Source organism: Syngnathus typhle, unplaced genomic scaffold (genome assembly GCF_033458585.1).
Source record: "Syngnathus typhle isolate RoL2023-S1 ecotype Sweden unplaced genomic scaffold, RoL_Styp_1.0 HiC_scaffold_27, whole genome shotgun sequence".
In the NCBI taxonomy this organism is placed as follows: domain Eukaryota; kingdom Metazoa; phylum Chordata; class Actinopteri; order Syngnathiformes; family Syngnathidae; genus Syngnathus; species Syngnathus typhle.
In genome coordinates this window covers 104,146-119,855 of record NW_026871933.1, presented here as the reverse complement: position 1 = coordinate 119,855, position 15,710 = coordinate 104,146, and the positions used below count along the sequence as shown (strand labels likewise).

The 15,710-nt window shown below is 45.7% G+C and overlaps 1 pseudogene; it reads right to left on the bottom strand.

The window, feature by feature from the left end:
* Nucleotides 1-5,597: 5,597 nt before the first annotated feature.
* Nucleotides 5,598-5,769, bottom strand: LOC133147044 (U2 spliceosomal RNA; annotated as a pseudogene).
* Between the last annotated feature and the right edge of the window lie 9,941 nt (nucleotides 5,770-15,710).

Sequence of the window (15,710 nt, the reverse complement as noted above, 5' to 3'; positions counted from 1 at the left end):
ATGGCGGCCTGCGGCCTTGTTGGTCTCTAACTCTTCCTCTCCCCCTTTGGGAACTTTGGAAGAAGACCGTTGTATCTTCATCTAGATCATTACCATCATCATCTAGATGAAATACATCAGAACTTTTGCCTTTTTGGATCACTTTTTTAGCATGTCTGGCCCACTGCATAGTTGTTGTATACAAGTTTTGCGCACGAGCGGAATGCCTCCCTTGCTCCTCTGCTTGCGCTGCAACCGGGACAGTGCGCCTGCGCACTGTGGCCTCATTGTCTTCCAGCCTGACAAACATAGTCGCAACCTCATCACTTTTCAACTTTCTATCTTTTGTTACATTTCAACTTTCCTTATACTTCATACTTTTTCTTCCACTTCGGCATGTATTGCATACAATTAAGAAATCTACTCGCCATGGACTTCTCATCTCCTTCAAGAGCTAGAGATTTATCGTTCCTTTTTCCCATCTTAATTTTAGTTTTTCCAGTTTTTTTTCAATCTTTTTTTCTTTGAGGATCCTCAATGCAGGTTTAAATTGACCTTTCAACAATAACTAGCCTGTATTATTGCCGTTGATCAATGCTAGAACTGCTATCTAGTCAATTTATTCTACCAGTCACACTTTCTCATTCACACAAACTCTAGCGCTTTTTATTCTTAGGCCTATCCAGGATGGGTGTAAAACCCTCCCAAACAGCTTGGAAAAACGGAAAAAAAAGAATCTACGCCCTTCTTCAATTAGGAAAAATAAACTGTTTTTTTCTTAGCCCATTCCTTCCACTGGGACTAGAATCCCAGCTGTTTCATAGCCCGGAAAAAACAAAGCCGTACCTCATAGCTCGGACAAACCAAAGCCGTATCTCATAACTCGGACAAACCAAAGCCGTATCTCATAGCTCGGACAAACCAAAGCTGTATCTCATAACTCGGACAAACCAAAGCCGTATCTCATAGCTCGGACAAACCAAAGCCGTATCTCATAGCTCGGACAAACCAAAGCCGTATATCTCGTGCACCTTTAACTTTTTACGCGTTTCACAACAACACAATCACACAACTTTAGGGTTTTAACTTACTTGTCACCTGGTTCGTTGCACTGCCGGGTCCCGTCAATCCACCTCTGTCAGACGAAGGCAGATTTAAGATGCTGGCCCAGCAAAAAATTCTCTTCCCAGGACTTTCTTTTCTAGGTCCTCCTAATGGACCCTGGCTTGTCGACAATGCAGCACGTCCTCTTCCGTCAGCCAGATGGCGGGTATGAGGGTCCCGGGTTTCGGCAGCAGAATGTTAGAGTGGTGCTCACTCTAACTTATTTTGCAAGAACCGCATGGGAGACAATTAAGTCATTTTCTGGGCACCTGCAGGCGGAGAGTCCATTCGTCACTGTGCGTACAGCAATGATCGAATGACGTCTGACTCTCGCCTCCCGCAAGAGCATTTTTATTAAGAGAAACAGGGTGGGGGTGTGAGTGGACTGGATGGAGAGAAAGCCCTTGACCTCTAGTCAAAACATAGCAGGGGATGTTTTACGACATTGTGTAGGATGGGACAAGCTAGGTTATTTATTACTGGTTACATACATTCCAAAATAATAAATAACGATCATGATAGTTTGGAAAACCCTGACAACATTCAAACTTGTACATAAAGGAGAATCAAAATCAGGACTCGATCCTGCTTTCCAAGACCAGCACTTACACCAGCTATGAGGTTCGAGCACACTAACTGGTTCTCAAACTTGGCCCAGGTATCTTGCTTGGCCAGTGACAGGTTCGACCTCCCGACGGACCATCCTCTCCAGCACCCCTGAATAGACCTTACCAGGGAGGCTGAGGAATGTGATTCCCCTATGGTTGGAACTCACCCTCCGGTCCCCCTTCTTAAAGAGGGGAACCACCACCCCAGTCTGCCAATCCAGAGGCACCATCCCCGATGTCCATGCAGTGCTGTAGAGGTGTGTCAGCCATGACAGTCCCACAACATCCAGAGCCTTTAAAAACTCTGGGCGGATCTCATCTACCCCCGGCGCCTTGCATCAAATTACCTCAGTGAGTTCGACCCCAGAGATTGGAGAGTCCACCTCAGAGTCTCCAGGCCCTGCTTCCACAATGGAAGGCGTGTCGTGGAATTGAGGAGGTCTTCGAAGTACTCTCCCCACCGACTCACGACGTCCCGAGTCGAGGTCAGCAGCACGCCATCTCCACTATAAACAGTGTTGACGGTGCACTGCTTCCCCCTCCTGAGACGCCGGATGGTGTACCAGAATTTCCTCGAAGCTGTCCGGAAGTCGTTCTCCATGGCCTCGCCAAACTCCTCCCACGCCCGAGTTTTTGCCTCAGCTACCGCCGAAGCCGCGTACCTCTTGGCCATCCGGTACCTGCCAGCTGCCTCCGGAGTCCCGCAGGCCAAAATGGCCCGATAGGACTCCTTCTTCAGCTTGACGGCATGCCTTAACGCCGGTGTCCACCAGTGGGTTCGGGGATTTCCGCCACGACAGGCACCAACCACCTTACGGCCACAGCTCCGGTCGGCTGCCTCAACAATGGAGGCACGGAACATGGTCCACTCGGACTTAATATCCCCCGCCTCCTCCGGAACGTGGGAAAAGCTCTGCCGGAGCAATACGTTTGGGTCTGCCAGGTCGGACCGGCATCTTCCCCCACCGTCGGAGCCAACCCACCACCAGGTGATGATCAGTTGACAGCTCCGCCCCTGTCCAAAATATGCGGCCGCAAATGCGATGACATGACTACAAAGTCGATCATTGAACTGTGGCCTAGGGTGTCCTGTTGCAGACAATCTGGGTCAAGAACAGATGTCCAATAATAGAACACTGCTCGGGTTCAGTTCGGGGGGGCCGTTCCTCCCAATCACGCTCTTCCAGGTCTCACTGTCATTACCCACGTGAGCATTGAAGTCACCCAGTAAAACGATAGAGTCCCGAGACGGAGCGCTCTCCAGCACTTCTTCCAAGGACTCCAAAAAGGGTGGGTACTCTGAGCTGCCGTTTGGTGCATAGACACAAACAACAGTCAGGACCCATCTCCCCACCCGAAGGCGTTAAGGTTAGGGTTGTCTCTCGTTGACTGGGGTGAACTCCAATGTTCAGGCGCCCAGCTGGAGGGCAATAAGTATACCCACACCTGCTCAACGCCTCTCACCGTGAGCAACTCCAGAGTGGAAGAGAGTCCAGGGCCAGCTTGTACCGGAACCCAAATGGGTGTGGAGGCAAGTCCGACTATGTCTTGTCGGAACTTTTCTGCCTCGCACACCAGCTCGGGCTCCTTTTCAGCCAGAGAGGTCACATTCCATGTCCCAAGAGCCAGCTTCTGCAGCCAGGGATCGGTCCGCCAAGGTCCCTGCATTTGGCCGCCGCCCAGCTTACACTGCACCCGACCCATTTGGCCCCTCCCACAGGTGGTGAGCCCATGGGAAGGGGGAATCATGTTTCCTTTTCGGGCTGTGCCCGGCCGGGCCCCATGGGCGAAGGCCTGGCCACCAGACGCTCGCCTTCGAGCCCCACCTCCAGGCCTGGCTCCAGAGGGGGGCCCCGGTAACCCGCGCCCGGGGGAGGAAAAACGAAATCCAAATATGTTTTTCTTCATAAGGGGCTTGTGAGAGCTGTGCTTTGTCTGGCCCCTCACCTAGGATCCGTTTGCCATGGGTGACCCGACCAGGGGCATGAAGCCCCAGACAACATGGCTCCAGGATCATTGGGGCGCGCAAACCCCTCCACCACGGTAAGGTGAGGACTAACGGAGGGGCCTCGTTTATCAATGCAGTTTAAATTCTGGTGGTTTGCATTTGAATGGACACATGTCAGTCTATTGTAATTTGGCAAAAAATATTGTTTTTGAATAAAACCAATAACCACCGCCCTCAATTACACACGCACTCCTCTTTACTGTTTACAAGCACAATCACAAGTACAAGTCATCTTCATCCATAAGCACATCAGTCTTTCCTTGTTAAAACACAGCATCCCAACAAAAAAATGTGTTCCATCAACTTTTAGCTTCTTAATAGACAACGATGGTATTTATTTACATATTGAAACACACGTCCACCTCCTTCAATGTTACACGTGAATGCACATACAGAGAGAAGTTTTATTCATTTTGATCAGGCTACATGAAGCAAAATATAAAGGTGAATGTAATTCTCATTCATGGAATAAATTACTCTTTTTGACCAGCAAGGGGGGGGGGGGTTTCACATGAAGCCTCGAGAAATGAACCTATTTGCAAACCGTTTGGTGGGAAAGCCTCGAATCCCAACATCTTACATTGAGATCAGACCCCATCAAGTCATAATTGACTGCTTAATCCTGTAAGAATGAAACGAACGGATTGAAATGGTTTTGGTTTTGAACTATTGATTTAACCAGTAGAGGGGGTGCACCATTCCTGGAGGTACTGCAATACCTGGTCGATGTCTCCTAGGCTTGCCGTGTGCAGCTGTGAGAGTTGCTGCAGCCATTTGGAGCACAGCCACGGGCTGGGGGGGGGATCTGTCTGTGCTTCCTTACCAGTTAGTTTCTGGAAGTCCACATGGCGTCATTGATGGCAGCAAAGGTCAGCAACTGCTTTGTAAAGTCTTCTTGCTTCATTTTCAACGGTCTCACCCCATAGAGTACAAGGTCTGCATTCAGCGCTTTCCTTGCGGGGAATTGCAGGTCGCCCACAGGTCTACGGCAGCCCTGCACTACCAGAGCAGGTCCCACACTGACTCCTGGGCGCCACAGCCAGATCAGGGGCACGTTGAGAGCGCTGACATGCCCCGAGAGTGCATAACCGACCTGACTGGGAGGACATCACGGGCCACCATCCATGACAGGTCCCGAAGTTTGTTTCGAGAGGGCGGGGTGGTTGACGTTGCGCCAAACTGCAAGGCCGCGCACTGGACACACCGCTTCCCGCTCCTGTAGGACAGAGATCATAGATCTGTGATTTGTTAAAATTTCACTATTTTCTTGCTCTATGTAATTTAAAGTTCTTCAAAAACTTCTTGATTAAGGAAAAAGAAGGTGGCAGGTTAAAAGACACAGGAATTCTTTGGTCAATGGTTTTTAGCTTTAGTTTCCGGAGGTATGAGCCCATCCAGAATCGTGTTATTGCTTGGCTTTTCGGTGCATTTGGTGTAAGGGATTGGACAGTACAGCCAAGTGCGTAGCGATAGACTTTATTGCGGTGGGAGTAGCTGGAACTAGCGCTGGATCGGCGATCAGGCTGGGAAGAACAAGCTGTTCTGCGGTTTCTTCGATTCTTCATGGACCGGATCGTGGACCGGAGAGCGAAGCAATATCATGCGACAGACGGACACTCGGGTCTGCGCTGGCGGCGTTGATATAGCGCTGTCCCTGAGCCTGTGGCAGGTGGCGGCGATTCGGCTGATAGGGGGGCGTGGTCCTGTCACAGGTGGCGCCGGTACGTGACATTTGGTGTAAGGAGCGCGCTTCGCAGGTGCAGGGCAACATATCTGCTTCCGAGGAAGAGCTTTAAGTCCGGCACTCCTTTTCCTCCTTTTTTTTGTTTTTCTTCATGGTGTCCCTCTTCAGTCTCTCCAACTTGGATTTCCAGATGAAGTAAAAAATGGCTCATTCCAATTTTAAAATCACCTTCATTGTTGGGATGAAAACAGAACTGATTAGTAAAAGCAAGGGTAAAATCACCACTTTTATTGTTACATTTTTCTCTTCTATGGTCAGCTCTCTTAATCCCCCAAACCCAAGAACAGATACTACACTTGATTTGAGCCAAAAGGCAGAGGAGCGATGGAGTATACGAGTGACGGATTCGCTTACATGTCACGAACTGGTAAACTGTAAAGAACTGGGAACAAACTTAACAGGTTACAGTACGGAACAGAGTGCTTCTCTTCTGGGCACTAATGAATCCCCAAACTTGTCTGCTGACTTATTTGTTCACACTTCTTCACCCGCAGCAATGCATGTAGTTCACAAGGCATATATGTGTCCCCTTTCAGCAGTCTCTATCCAAATACACAGTGTAGGTACCTATTAAAAGTGTAGTCCCGATGAACATGAAAGGAAAAGATTGATCATTCACAAAGAACTTTCCATGGTCATCATATCTACCTAACGGCTGCGCCGAAAGAGTTGGGCCAGAAGAATAGAGCGGAACTCATCCAGAAGTGCATGAACACCACCTTGTTGAAAGAATAAAACCAACACAATGTATGAATTCACGACAAATGACATACCAGCAAATCAGTAGGACTTCTGCTGTTGCCTTTGCGAGACCAGTTCAGATATGCGTTATCACAAATTTATAAATCAGGTGTGTTCGGACCTCCGCAGTGGAGGCTCTGCTGAACCCCTGAGACCGACTCACCGTACTCATTTTCTCACAAGCCAAGCCCTCCTCCTCCGCCCCCCGTTCCAATCCAAACAAACACAAACAAGCATGGCGACGGCGGCGGCCCAGTCCGAACGCAAGAGAAGTCTGGTTTGGGGATATTATATTTTACTTAATAACAAAATGTGAAATATGTCACAAAACAATTAAATATTGTGGCAACACCACAAACTTGACAAAACATTTAAGCAAAATTCACCCCACGGTTCATGAAGAGCTGCAGTTGAAACGTGCCGCAGACACTAAGGCAGCGACGGAAAATCTAAGGTACCAAAGTAACTTAGAAGCAGCGTTTCAGAAAGGCAAGTCATATCCAGGTATCAGGTGCTAACCAAAAATCGTAAGCATTTGTGGTTGATGTGCTATTTGAAGCAATAATTACTACGCTTTAGTCAGTCATTTATAAATAAAGTTTTCCCCTTTTCAATTTGTGGTCGAACGCCATACGTTTTATTTGTAACTCCACTTTCTATAAACAACACTAAAGTATTACAATATTAAATGTAAGTATCCAGTGGCTTTACAAATTGATAGTTTTGCTGCTCATGACGATTAAGCCCTGCATCTCTGTTGGTACCATGTCTCTTTTTAGATTATACTAAAAGACAAAACTTTTTCCCAACAACAGAGAGAGAGAGAGAAAAAAGTAAAGAATAGCTCCTTTTTATTAAAGTTATACTATTAATATGCATCTTCCACTAATGCACTAATGTCTAAAAAGGTTAATAATACATGTACATGACGTAATACTTTTTTCTACAAAATTCAATAGATGACTCTCCAAGAGCAAGAATGCCACTGCATTTAAATTGTTTTTTTGGCGGGAAATTACACTTCCGGTATCGATATCGGATCGAATATCGGGTATTTTGGGTAGGAAATACTTGGTATCGGATCGATTCCAAAATCATTGGTATCGCCCATCCCTACCTTCTACACCATACTTTTTCTTCCAGTTCGGCATGTATTGCATACAATTAAGACATTTACTCGCCATGAACTTCTCATCTTCTTCAAGAGCTAGAGATCTACCGTTCTTATTTCCCATCTTAATTTGGTATTTTAGGTTTATACAATTTTTACAATTTTTTTTTTCTTTTCTTTGAGGATGCAGGTTTAAATTGACCTTCCACCAAATTCTCTTTGCAGTCAATTTATCCTACCAGTCGCACTCTCTCAACCACACAAACACCAACGCTTTTTATTCCTAAGCCTATCCAGGATGGGTGCAAAACCCTCCAACACAGCTTGGAAGAACGGACAAAAAAAATAATCTACGCCCTTCTTCAATTAAGAAAAAGAAGCTCTGTTTTTTCTTAGCCCGTTCCTTCCACTGGGACTTGAACCCAAGCTGTTCTTTGGCCGGAAAAACATACAAAGAAAAATCTACGCTCTTCTTTGATTAACAAAAAAGAAGCTCCGTGTTTCTTAGCACGTTCCTTCCACTGGGACTCTAACCCAAGCCAGAAAACCTTCCAACACAGCTTGGAAGAACGGACAAAAAAAAAGAATCTACGCCCTCCTTCAATTAAGAAAAAGAAGCTCTGTTTTTTCTTAGCCCGTTCCTTCCACTGGGACTTGAACCCAAGCTGTCTCCCGTGCACCTTTTACGCGTTTCACAACCTCACAATTTTTTAACTTACCTGACCCCTGGTCCGTTGCATTGCGGGAACCCGTCAATCCACCTCTGGCAGACGAAGGCAGACCTAAGATGCTGGCCCAGCGAAGAAATTCTCTTCCCAGGACTTTCTTTTCCAGGTCCCCCTAAAGGACGCTGGCTTGTCGACAATGCAGCACGTCCTCCTCCGTCAGCCAGATGGCGGGTATGAGGGTCCCGGGTTTCGGCACCAAAATGTTAGGGCGTTGCTCGCTCTAACTTATTTTGCAAGAACCACACTGGAGTCAAGCAAGTCATTTTAGACACCTGCAGGCGGAGAGTTCACTCGTCGCTGTGCTTACAGCGATGGTCGAATGAAGTCTGACTCAGGCCTCGTCAGGTGCTTATTTATTGAGAGAAACAGAGTGGGGTTGAAAGTGGGGTTGAAAGTGGGGGTGTGGGAACACACAGGATAGGGTGGAGACGCACCCCTGCTGATCAAAGCATAGCAGGGGGCCTTTTACGACTTTCTGTATACAAAGCAACTTTGATTGCTTCCTCTGCAGCTAGTCAATAAGTTGAAAAGATCTTACCACTTTGGTCAACTACTTTTGTCTAGACAGGACAAGCTAGTTAAACTATTACAGGTTACATTCCAACATAATCATACGATGAAGATATTCTGCAAACCCTAACAGGCCTCCACTCCCATCTTCTTTCTCAGCTCTGCACTGGTCTTTTCCTCCCTCATTGACACACCATACATCCATCTGATCATCCTCATTTCTGATTTGTTTAGTTTGTCTTTGTGTTCTGTTTTCAGGGCCCATGCCTCACTTCCGTACGTCATACCACTTCTGACGCAGGCTGAGTACACTTGGCCCCTCATCTTCAGGGATGGGGCCTTAGATGTTAAGAAGGGCATGAGTTCATGATACTCATGTATCAAGGACATCAATTCAGCTCCACCTTTCTCAATTGCCTGTGATGAGTCGTGTGACATGACCGATATCAAACAGACAGCTCTGCTATGCAGGGACGTGAACTCTAATGGGCCGCAAGAAGAAATTTATACAACTAAAAGGCCAAAAACAGGGGGAGGACATCTGCGAGGCTGTGCTGCAGTGTTTAAATGACAGCGATACACACTGGCCACTTGATTTCAGACGCTACAGACGGCACACCGAGTTTGAGAGGGTCGCAAAAGTTTGTGACTTTACGACAGAAAGCATTGGATCGAAATTTGCTTGCATTCCATTGCATAGTGCACCAAGAGGCGTTGTGTGCGTAAACATTCCCACCAGAGTGTATGGAGGTAATGAACCTTGTCATCCAAATTGTGAAGAAAATAATCGCAAAAGCATTAAACCACCATCAGTTCCGTGAATTGCTAGATGAAGTTGAGAGCGAATATGCCGATCTCCTGCTGCACAACAAAGTCTGGCGGCTATCCAGGGGCTCCGTTTGTTGCTTTGTATTTGTAGCCTACTTAATTATTTTAATAGTAGGCATACAGGTCATGTATTGACAGTCTATATTGCCTTATAAAAAGTTTTTAGATTTTTACCGCTCTAGACAGGAATGTTTTTTTGTGTGTGTGGGGGGGGGGGACAACATGGCTTTTTGAACATTTTGGGTTGCCGACCCTTGGCCTAACACGTGAAAGATCCCCAGTTCGAGACTGGGTCGAAACAGCGTGTTCTACTATTTCTTGTCATTGCTGGTTCCTATGCAAAGTCCATGACACATTAAAACGATTTTGCGCTGCAACTATGTTGTGGTACCTGATTTGAGACTGGGTGAAAACTGGCTTCTTTCACTCACTTTAGATGGAACCATGCTGACTCTGATACATTCCATTTGGTAGTTCTTAGCTGTGTCGAAATTCATATCACGTGTCACACAAATGCAGCCTGTAAATGATGCGCATGTGACATTGGCAGAGAACAGGAGCCAGCTGTGTTTCAAAGTAGGCCTCATTCGATAGTTGAACCCAAGACCTCTCGCACCCTAAGCGAGAATCATTCCCCTCGACCAACGAGCCCCGTATCAAATTAGCTGATGCCGTTACATTCCGATTGGTAGCGAATATGACATGGACTTGAGTACTGCATTTCGGTGATTAATGAATTTTGATAAATATCATAGCCAGTTTACGCATATCCTTTCAGGGTCATAATTGTATGTCTACCGCTGCCTCGTGGCAGCCAGGCCTAAAAAAAGATAGGAATGCCTGAGGGAGTTTCACCAAGATGAATTAGGAAAAACTTTATGAAATAAAGTTGATATTAAAATATAGGTGGACGTAATGTCTGGAAGCTTGTGTTTAACAGAAGGCTGTTTGGCAACAGTGAACAACGGACACATTCAGCAAGGTAATCTAATTACGCCATGACCCAGATTCGTTCCGGGGATGCTGCGGCCACAACGCTATACGATCATGCAATAGCATGCAATGAGGTTTAGGGTCTTTTCCTTAGGATCTTCAGCCAGGACACCCAGGCTGTCAGGGTTTTCCAGATTATCTTCATCGTATGGTTATGTTGGAATGTAACCTGTAATAAATAACCTAGCTAGATTACCGTTTTTTTTCTGTGTATAATGCGCCCCCATGTAAAATACGCACCCTAAAAATGGCATGTTGATGCTGGAAAAAAGCCTGTACCCATGTATAATACGCACCCAATTTTTTTTTCTTTTTTTTTTTTTTTTAAGTCCCAATGATCGTCACACACGCAGGGAGGCAATGGGTACCATTTTTATAGTCTTTGGTATGGTCTTAACTAGGCTGGATGTATTTTTTTTGTTGGCGTTGATTTCTCCGACCGCCCGTAAAGGCACCACCGCGATCAGTGCGGACATGTGAAAAAGGCGTGCGGACATGTGAAAAAGGCGGCTCTGTATGGGAGAGACGTTGAAGAGGAATAAAAACACCCTTGGAAACAAAAACTTGCCCCTCGTCGTGACTCGGAGGCGCAACAAATGTTTCGGATTTGTGTAGGGTACATTGTGACAGCAAACGAGCAGGTGATCGAGCAAGCGTCTGATACGAGAGCATTGCGTTCGTATGGAGCGTGTTTGAAGTGAACAGCAGAGACGAAAGGAACAAGGCAAAGTGTTGTGAAATAAAATATTACCTGTAATACACATTTTGGTTTTTGCTGATTGTATTAAACTATCACATTCATTGTCAGTCAAGAAGATAAAAGGACTATTCGCATCGGATCCATAGTGCGCATGCGCAGTGATACTGCCTCGGTATGACGTCCGGTCCGCAATGGAGATTAAAAAACAAACAATATTTGACAATAACACACCTTCAAGGATTGCACCATCGCATCAAACGATGTGTTGTCAATAATGAATTTTACTGACTAAGTGTGTTGGGCAGGATGGCTGAATGCGATGCGCGTTTGACAACAAACAAGAAGAAAGGTGATTTCAAGTTTGATTTCGAGGGAGATTTGTCATGTCTCGTCCCCAGTTTTGCTATGTGTCTAGGTTGCCATAGTTTCTGTTTGCGTCGCCCCTCCCTTCCTGTGTCACCTCAATCAATGTAACGTGTTTTGTATTTAAGTCCTGTCTGCCCCTCGCTCACCGTCGGATCATTGCATGTGTTACTGTCATGATGTCTGTTTGGTTTCTGTTCCTGTCTTTGGTAATGTCACCCTGTCTTTTTGTTCCACGTCTTTGTCGGTCAGTCCTGTTGTTGGTTTTGTTGTGCCATGATTTTCTTAAAATAAAAAAATAAATAAAAAATTGTACCCATGTATAATGCGCACCCCAGATTTTAGGACAATAAATGAGTTAAATTTTGCGCATTATACACGGAAGAAAAAGACGGTAGTTTTATGCTTACGTTGGAATGTAACCTGTAATAAATAACCTAGCTTGTCCCATCCTACACAACGTCGTAAAACACCCCCTGCTATGCTTTGACTAGAGGTCAAGGGCTTTCTCTCCATCCAGTCCACTCTCACCCCCACCCTGTTTCTCTTAATAAAAATGCTCTTGCAAGAGGCCAGAGTCAGACCTCATTCGATTTTCGCTGTATGCACAGCGACGAATGACTCTCCACCTGTAGGTGTTGGAAAGGGCATACTGTCTCCCGTGTGGTTCTTGCAAAATAAGTTAGAGTGAGCACCACTCTAACACAGGCTATCAGACTGCGCAGATCCAATGATCCCAGAGACTTGAGATGAGACAACATTGGAAACAACGTCTTTGTTGATAGTGTCTGTGAGTCACTTCAGCGCATAAGATCCAAGTGCACATAGCTAATGTTGACCAAAAAATGGCATATAAGCTAGGTAGGAATCGAACCTAGAAACTTCGGTTCCGTACTCAGATGCATTAGCCATTGCGTCCATTGCCCCAGAACAGTTTGTTCTCGCTACATTTGTGTGTAACATTTTTGCAAAAATGATTTGAACGAGCTGCGGCCACAACGCAGAGTACTTATCACTATACGATCATGGCTTATATGCGGAAGCATAAAATGAATTCAAAACCTTTAGGATCTTCAGCCAGGACACCCAGGCAGACTATGAAAGAACGTTGATGTTAAAATGTTGGTGGAATTATCCAACTGCGTAGATCCGATAATCCCAAAGATTTGGGGTGAGACAACATTGAAAAAACGTTTTTCTTTGTTGACAGTGTCACTTCTTTTGTGGCTTACCTCTTCTGCGTTTCACATCTAAAGTATTGTATCATATTACCTTGCGGCTTATACCACACCGTACATACCATACCATGTCGCCCATACAACTCATGCATGATATGCGGTGGCTGAGATTTTCAGGCGATGTGTTGCTACCCCATTGTGCTCTCCACTCATCATTTCATATCACATCCTCGCCAGATTTTCATTATCTTCCCATGCAAAGTATTTTGGCACAACGTACATAATGTGATGTGTCAACACAAGTTGTCCACGACGAGGTGGCCGAGAGTTTAAGGCGATGGATTGATAATCCGCTGTGCTCTGCACACATGGATTCCCATCCTCGTCGAAGGGTGGTTTTAAATCTGTAATCTGGCTTGTATTTGACTCAAGAACGTAATATTCATACTCTTTGGCGGCTCGGTGGTACTCTGGTTAGAACGTCCGCTTCACAGTTAAGAAAGTGCAGGTTCGATTCCACCAACGGCTGTTGCATGTTGTTGATGATGTCTGTTCATGGTTCAGGAAAACTAAGATGTGGAGTAACGGTTAGTTCTTTATTGGCAAGATCTTGGGTTGTTTAATGGCGGTCAATGCAAATGGCACTTCAGCAGATGTAACAACAGCCCCCATCTCCAGGTCAGAAGGTTTTATACTGTCCGGAAAAGGCGGGAAAGCTTCACCTGACCATTTGATATCTATGTGTATTGGAGAGTCGCTGCCCTGTGTGTGTTTGTGTGTGTGTTTGTCCCATCAGCACAGGGCGTGTGATGCGTCAGTGCAGTAGTGTTGGAGTCGTAGTTCCTGTAGTTTGTGCATGCTGCATGCTGCCTCTGCTTGCCACTTGTCTGCTTTCAGTTACCGCCACCGGCTAGCCCTCTGTTTCCGGGGGTGAAAAGAGGAGCCGAGTGTATAAGCCTCCTCAGCCGCTACACAGCCTCTCCATTGCCAAGACTTGCACACGCCTCCTCGTGGCCACACACGGCAACTGGCACCTTGTGGTCCCAGGCTAAGTTGTGCAGGATCTCGGAGCAGCAGTGGGGCCCAGAGATGTGGCATGTAGGCCCACCGGTGTGTGGACACGCCCTACTGCCCATCAACCACTGTGGGTAAACAGCTCCAGCTATGGGTAAATAGTGAAGACCTCAACTGTTAGAAAAATGTATATATATGTTATCATGCGTTCTCTAATCAATGCCTTACCGCAATATTACTGCATTATATGCTTGCTGTTTGGCCTTGCTGTTTTTATGATGTACCACGGAAGGACAGTTCCTTTCTAACAAAGACCACTTTGTTAGACAACATGCCTCATTGCTGTCTTGCACCCCAGATGAACCTCCAAGTGACCATTAAAGTCAGGGTTTCCTAACTATCTTGATCGTAGGATTAGGTTGGAATGTATATAACCAGTAATAAATAACTTAGTTTGTTGCATCCTACACAATGTCGTAAAACTTCCCTTGCTATGTTTTTACTTGAGGTCAAAGGTTTTCTCTTCTGTATCCAGTCCACTCAAACTCCTCTTCCCAGATGTCTTTATTAGTATGTAAACACCTAGTGATTTTTCCTTACGAGGCAAAGCCCACATGCTTTCCCCCTCCTTTCTTTAGGGGCTTGTCTCACACTGTGGGTAGGGCAAATCCAAATAAAAAGAGCGGGAGTGCCTACAGATATTTAGTGTGTGTAGAGATTGTATTAAGCTATCTGTACTGCACTCCTCGCGAGAAAAGACTTCATATTCTGTCTCACGTGGTTTGTTTGCTGTTGCTCTTCTCTTAATAGTTATTCAGTCATTGAAATAAACCTGACAGAAATTGGGGGCTCGTTCCGGGATCTCGACACGCCTTGAACGGTTCCAGCGGGCTCTTCGACGCAGGTGACAATCCTCGGCCGAGGTAAAACAAAAGCCCTTTGACGGGACTGTCTCGATCAGTCCGGCTGGACACCGGGAGGGTTGACGAGATCTTCCGAGGAAGAGAATCAGCAGACCGTGAGTAGGAATATTAATTCTACTAAATAGAAACAGTTAAATTCCGCAGGGGTGGATGTGGAGCCCCCTAGCTTTCAAGCTAGTTAAATTCTGCAGCAGGAGGGGCGGACTCCTCTGTTATTAAAAAAAACAAAACAAAAAAAACCTTGAGAATTCTAGACCCTATCAAGTACAACTAGAAACAGTTAAATTCTGCAGGGGCGGATGTGGAGCCCCCTAACGTTTTATGTTAGTTAAATTCCGCAGCAGGAGGGGCAGACTCCTCTGTTCTTAAAAAAAAAAACGCGCGTGGTATGCTTGTGAACGGTTTGACTGAGAGTGATCTCATTTGAGCGCTCCTCTTAAATAGTAAGCGAAAGTCCCTACCCCGACATGAACTAAAATGCAAAGATTGGAAAACAATTGAAAGGCAGGATCCCAACCGATTAAAAAAAAGATTTCGATGAATGGGTTAAAAAATATAAATTTGAGGGACAACCAAATTATTAGGACTTAGAGGTGCCATAAACGAAACAACATAAATAAATCTTAAAGAAATTAAAGAAGGCATCTGATGATGTAGTGTTTTGGGAGAGAGAGAAAGGAAGAGAGAAAGAGAGAGAGAGAAAGAGAGGGAAAGAGAGAGAGCTCAGAAAGCACTCTATTGCAGGTAGGAAGATGATGAGACTGGGCCTAACAGTAGGCAGGCAAGAGAAAACCAAAATTTACAGAGTTAGAGAAGAAGGGAGAAGTCTAGAGAAAGTAGAGAAGCACGTAGAGAAAACACATGCTACAAATTCAAAACTAAAGATCATAGCGGGAGGAATACATAAATCATGCCCTCCATGCGGAAAAAGTAGTAATAGACAAACAAAAACGAAAACAAATGAAAGCTTCAAAACACACTTTTCTGGTAGATCAGGATAGTGACACTTTTTACCAAAATGCAGGCAGAGGACAGAAAGGCCAGAGAGGGCGAGCAATGTCTAAAGGAGGCTTTAGAGTTGTGCAACCTCCAATAAAATGCTGGAATTGCGGAGAAAACGGTCACATGGCACGTGACTGCACAAATTAACAGAAACACTATGACTAGGCAAAAATCAA